Below are 6,323 nucleotides of genomic sequence, written 5' to 3'. Positions count from 1 at the left end.
CAGGGACCTTCACTGTAGATGTGGCTATGCTAAGCTGGTGAGGTGATATGGGAAGTTCTGGCCAGGGAATCACAAGAACCTACTGCTTTAATCTAGCTCATTATTGTAGTCCTTTAACTGTTTTCTGGAGCTTTCAGTAAGATGTTTCTGCCAATTCTTTCCAGAGTTCAAGGCTTCTGTTGTGGTAAAGAAATCTAAAGCCTCTCACTCAACAATTTTGTTCAGAGTGATGTAACCCCATTCTTTTGGGGCATAATGATATTCCATTGATTATATAGATCACATTCTGTCTATCCATTCATCTGTTGATAGACACTTTGGTTGCTTTTGGATATTGTGAGTAATGCTACCATATACATTAGTGTACAAATAAGTATTCACATCTCTGTTTTTTTTATTCTTTTGGGTATATGCCCAGAAGTGGGATTGCCAATTTTATGGTATTTCTATTTTCAACTTGCTGAGGGACAGTCAAGCTGATTTCCACAGTGACTCCAACATTCTACAGTAGCAAAAGCGATGTACAAGGGTTCCTATCTTTTGGCATCTCACCAACATTTATTATTATCATATAATTTAATAAAAGTCACCCTAATAGCTGTGAAGTTGTATCTCATTATGATTTTGATTTTGATTTCCCTGATGACCAGTGATGATGAACATCTTCTCATGTGCTTATTGGCCATTTGTATATCTCCTTTATATAAATGTCTATTGAAGCCTTTTGCCCACTTATTAATTTGGGTATTTGTTATTTTTTGTTGAGTTGTAGCAGTTCTTTATATAAGCTGAATATTGGCCCCTTATCAGATATATGTATAACAAATATTTTCTCCCATTCCTTAGGCTGCCTTTTCACTTTCTTGGTAGTGTCCTTTTATGTACCATAGTTTTTAACATTGAGGAAGTCCATTTTATTTGTTTTCTTTTGTTACTGGTGCTTTTGGTGTCATACCTAAGAAATCACTATCAAGCCCAAGGATATGAAAGTCCTTTCCAATGATTTCTTCCAGGAGTTTTATTGTTTCAGCTCTTATATGTAGGTCCTAGGTCCATTTGAAAATAAAGTTTTTTATATAGTGTGGCGTATGTTTGTATTATAGACTAGATAAAATTATTTTGGTGAATTTTCCAAGTTAGATGAGAATTAAGTATATTGTGGTATTGCTGGATGGAAAATTTTATAAATATCAATTAGATAAAGTTGAAATTGCTGTTCAGGTCATCAAAACTTGTACTGATTTTGTTAGGAGCTTATACATTTAGGATATTTGTACCTTGTTGGAGATTTATTCCCTGATAAAAGTCTAAGTTCTAAAATGTGCTTTGAATAAAATTAATATAGCTATTTGAGGTTTCTTTTGATTTGTTTTAGCATGATGTATCTTTTACCGTTACTTTACTTTTAAACTCTCAGAGTTTATATATTTAAAATGGGATTCTGGTAGACATGTAGTTGGTTTGGTTTTTATTCCACTCTAACAATCCCTTTTAACTGGCATATTTAGAGAAATTATACCCTTAAAGTCAATATGATATAGTTGGATTAATATTCATTGGATTATTATTATTGGTTAATCAAGCTGTAACTTATTTTTGTTGTTTGCATCTATTCTTTGTTTTTCTTTTCTTCTCTTCTTTTTACCTTCTCTGCTTTTAATTGAGAATTTTATATAATTAAATTTTTAAAATATTTATTTTATTTCTTGCCACCCCCTCATTGTTTGCACTTGCTGAGTCTATTCATCTTTCTTGTTTCTTTAGGAGGCACAGGAAACCAAACCCAGGACCTCTGATATGAGAAGGAAGTACCTATTCGCTTGAGCCACCTCCATTCCCTGTTTGCTGTGTCTCTCATTATGTTTCTATTCTTGCGTCTCATTGCGTCATCTTGTGGCGTCAGCTTGCTGTGCCTTCCCATTGCACCTCCTTGGTGTCTTCTTTAGGAGGCACTGGGAACTGGACCAGGGAACTTCCATGTGGTAGGTAAGAGCCCAATTGCTTGAGTCACCTCTGCATCCCTATATAATTACATTTTATGCCTTAACTTTTCAGTAATACTGCTTTTTAAATTTTTAGCAGTTTCCCTTAAGCTTGCAATATGAACTAAAACTATCCTAAATTCACCTTCAAATAATGCTTTACTTGGAAGCTCTAGTAAACTTACTATAGTGGACCCTCAATTTATTCCTCCCATTCTTTGCTGCATTGCAGGCAGTCTGCTTGCAATAGATTTCCTCCATTTTTGTTTGTCTGATAAAGTTTTCATTTCTTCTTCACTTTTTTTTCTTTTTGCATGTCAATATTTTTTTCCATTTAATTAAAAAAAAAAAAAATGAGTCTCCAGAAATACATGCTTTGGAGTTCCAGCCTCAGAGAGGACAAAAGGAGACAGTGGTATATGCAAATACAGCTGCTTTCCATAGAAAGACTCCTGCCTCAGAGAGAAGCCCAGCTCCTTCACCACTGAGAACACATGGCTTATCAGGGTGGGCTGTGGGGACGGTGACTTTGGTTGGCCCCAGCTGTGTCCAGAGCTGCCTGGAAGGTAACTTGGGAGTGCCGGCAGCTGAGTGGCTCACCTGTGAACTGCTGCTAGAGAATCCTGGATTGTTTGGATTCATATGGAGAAATCACTAAAACTATTTTTAACATACCATAACTATATCGATATAAACAGGGCCTTTGACCTTTTCATTTTATTAAAATGGCACGTAAATGTTAAACAGCATCTGATCACTTTGTCTCCTAACCCCTGGCTGTGTTGCTGGTGGTGTCCTCCTATGGCTACAGGCTCAGGCACTGAGCAATTCATGTTCTTTACCAGTTTTCCAGCAGTCAGGGTTTCAAGTTGGTTGTTGTCAGCAAAGAGGCTGAACCAGGCAGTCAGGTCAGAGGCAGTCTTGGCAGGCTCTCTAGTGAGGCCTGCAAGTCTTTCGTATTTTGGTCTAAAAGCTGCAAAAGAAGGAACTCACCCTGTTTGAGAGACGAAATACTGACGACCTTACTCAGCAGCAGCACATCATCTTTGTCAGCATCTTCAGGTTCCATGGTCCCTGCCATTGGACCCAGGCAAGTCCTTCCTCTGGGTTCAAGTCTATTAGTTCACCTGTAGATCCCAGGAATGGGTTACATACAGAGCTTTTGTTTAAGGCAGATAAAGTAGGTTTTCCATCTTCATTCTTAGAAATAGAGGATTCCTTGTTCTGGTTTTCATCCTCTAATTTAATTAACTGATTTGGTTCCTCCACTGCTGCTTCTGTACTATCCTGTTGGATGATCTTCCTTCTTCTTTCACAAGTAGTTTATTCATAGGGTCTTGTAAGTTCTTTAATGTAGTGAATTCATATGGTAACTTTTGAAACTCTCATGGATGGCTAACATGGTGTGAGAAGTTTTCTCCCAAAAAAGAAGTAGAGCAGTCTCGTATGCTACTAACATATGAGACAAAAGAGTGCATCTGCTCACTCCAAGATCCACTTTTTGATGCACATCCATCTTCAATTTGTCAAGGATTTTTGTTTGTTTGTTTTTGGCAAGGCGTACTTGTGTTTGTTCCTTCCTGAGCTTCTCCGCTGGCTTACAGAAGTCCGGATCATGCTCCTGTGACATGTCCTTCATCCATAATAATGTCCCTCCATCCTCAGTCCATCTGTGCTCCATGAAGTTCACTGCCAGCCGAATGTCTGAGATGACCTGCCACTGAAATGTCTCTACTTTTTGGGGAAATCAACACAATGGATTTCTCAAGGCCAACCAACCTTTGCTGGGAAGAAAAGCAGAGGGCCTTTCCTGTGGCTTGCATCATGTTTCCGGCTCTGGTTTTATCTTGGAAACCTTGGGATTGAAGAAATCTCCCCAGTTCTTTTTCTTCTTGAGACAAGAAACATATCCTCTTTTGATAAAGCACAATTTCTTTAGACAAGTCCAAACAGGTTCTCTGAATCGAGTGGAAAGGCTCTAGTTTGGCATCCAGGTCTACATCGGAGGCAACTACAAGTTTATCTTCCTTCTTCCCTATGGCTTTAATAGAGGCCTGTTTTGTTTCCCAGTACTTCTGCTGCATTTTATTTACAACTGACTTATCTTGAGCAAATCGACCATGTAAGACCTAGGAATAACACTGTACCCTGACAATTGATTTTCTTCTTTACTTTCTGCTGTTGATGATTTGGAGAGAAGGGGCAGGGAAATAGCATGAGAGGATAAGTTATAACCTCGGAGCCCAGCCCCCGGAAAACTCCCAGCTGTGATCAGAGCTCGTCCTCCAGGTCTCTCATCTGTCAAGGGGGTGAGGGAGCTCATAAACCTGACCTTCCTGCTGCCGGTGGAATAGCAGCGGGCGAGCCCTTCCCACTGCAGTCCAGGGCAACTCAGCCTCAGCAGCCAGCGGGAAGAGGCTCCACTCGCCCTCCGCCAGTGCTTGCAGTGCAGGTACCACCGCCGACTCTTCTCCAGTTTTGGAGGATAATTTTGTTGAATATAGAACTCTAGGTCATAGAGATGTTTTATTTCCTTCAACATTTTAAGTCTTTCTGTTCGCTATCTTCTGACTTGTGTGGATTCTGATGACAAATCCTCTGTAATTCTTGTCCTTTCTGCTCTCTAAGGAAGTTCCTCCTATCCCTGGTCTTTGTTTTTCTTTGCTTTGTTAAGAATTTTTCACTTGTTTTCGCTTTGCTTTAGTTTGAATGTGATATGACCGGGTATTTTCTTTGATTTTGAAATTTATCCTACTTGGAGTTTTCTGAGATTCCTGTATCTGTGGTTTGGTGTCTGAAATTTATTTTGGAAAATCTCAGCTGTTATTACTCAAGTATTTTTTTCTGCTCCACTGTCTTTTTATTCTCCTTCTGTGTTCTAATTTTTTATGTTACACCTGGCAATAAAGCTCATGAAAGAGTGGGGACTTTGCTAAGACCATGACCCCTGGAGTTCCTCAGTCACATGCCAGTCCAAAGTCAGCCCTATCAATTTGTCAAAATTACCAAGTGTTCCTACTAGTTTATGCTTCCAGCAACTTCTGCTCCAGGAAATTGAGTCTTGGTTATGACTCTGGATTCACTTATCTCTCTGGACTTAGGGGTTGCAGTTTGCCCTGTGACCTTGATTCTCTGACGTGTTCAAGAAAGTCATTGTTTTAAGTTTGACCAACGTTTTATTTTGTAAAGATGGATACTGTTAGTTTTACCTCCAACCTTTTTATATATTAGAGTTGGGTTCAGAAGTCCTTGAGGATAAAATTTTGATCTCTATTAGAATCCTAAAGGAGTGATGGAAGAGAGTGATGAGTTAGCAGAGAGCTGTGGAAAGAGAGAAAAGGCTCATCACCAGAAAATTCTGAATTGAAAAACAGGTATATGATACATCCCTTCACTTGTCGCAGTCTCTAAATGCAGTACAGGAATCAGCCTGCCACTAGGAATTATGCATTTTCTGAGGAAGGCATTGGAAATCAAATGACCAGGAAACTTGGATTCATTGACAGAATCTTCTTATTTTCAAGGGCCATTTTCAGAAAAAGTTATTATAAACAGCCAAAATAACACCTCAGTGTGTTATTTTGTCATTAATTGGCACTATGTTCTTAACTTTTTAACAGCCATTCAAGATGTTATTATTGCTTCCATGGACATTGGTACTGAGTTACAAAAGCTTAAGCAGCAGGCCTAAAGTTGCATTGTAAGCATCATCAAAATCATCTAGGAACTTGTTAGAAATCACATTTGGGTCCTTTCCCCAGATGTACTAAATCATCCCCTAGAAGGTTAACACTCCATATAATAGTGAATGCCCTTCCCTCTACATCACCTGACCACAGAAGAAGCAAGGTTGACCTGCCCCAAACCAGAACTATATGACCCATTAGCATGACATTCTTGTCCATTAGAAGGATATCTTACTGAAGATTGACCAATAAAACACTTTGTGTGGATATTTTAATTTAAGAATCTGACTGGTTAGTTGAATAAAGAAGTTAAATTCACCATCTCTTGATGATGGCCATTTGTAAATAAAACCTGGAAAATATAAAAACTATTCTGATTGATAAAAGTGAATAAAACAGAAGTAAAGTGATATCTCAATGAGCATTTGAACCAGATGTATTCCTGGTTTCCCTACTCCCATTCCTGAGTTAAACTTCTAACTTTTAGGTCTTCATGGAATTTATGTTTCCTTGTAATTACATACCAGTTTTGCTTAAGCTTGCCTGACTTCTTAACTATTTTGAAAAAAAGCATTATAAACATCATGGCTTATCATTAGGCAACAATTCCTTCATCTGTTAATACTTCCCGATATTATTTTACAAAGGACAGAAT

General features: G+C 38.4%; 1 pseudogene; it reads right to left on the bottom strand.

Moving 5' to 3' along the window:
- Positions 1–2,795: 2,795 nt before the first annotated feature.
- On the bottom strand, positions 2,796–4,524 carry LOC101414697 (islet cell autoantigen 1-like; annotated as a pseudogene).
- Positions 4,525–6,323: the final 1,799 nt, after the last annotated feature.

The sequence above is a fragment of the Dasypus novemcinctus genome, chromosome 15 (assembly GCF_030445035.2).
Source record: "Dasypus novemcinctus isolate mDasNov1 chromosome 15, mDasNov1.1.hap2, whole genome shotgun sequence".
NCBI lineage: Eukaryota > Metazoa > Chordata > Mammalia > Cingulata > Dasypodidae > Dasypus > Dasypus novemcinctus.
The sequence above is the reverse complement of the archived record's forward strand: the minus strand, read 5'-3'. Positions and strand labels throughout refer to the sequence as shown.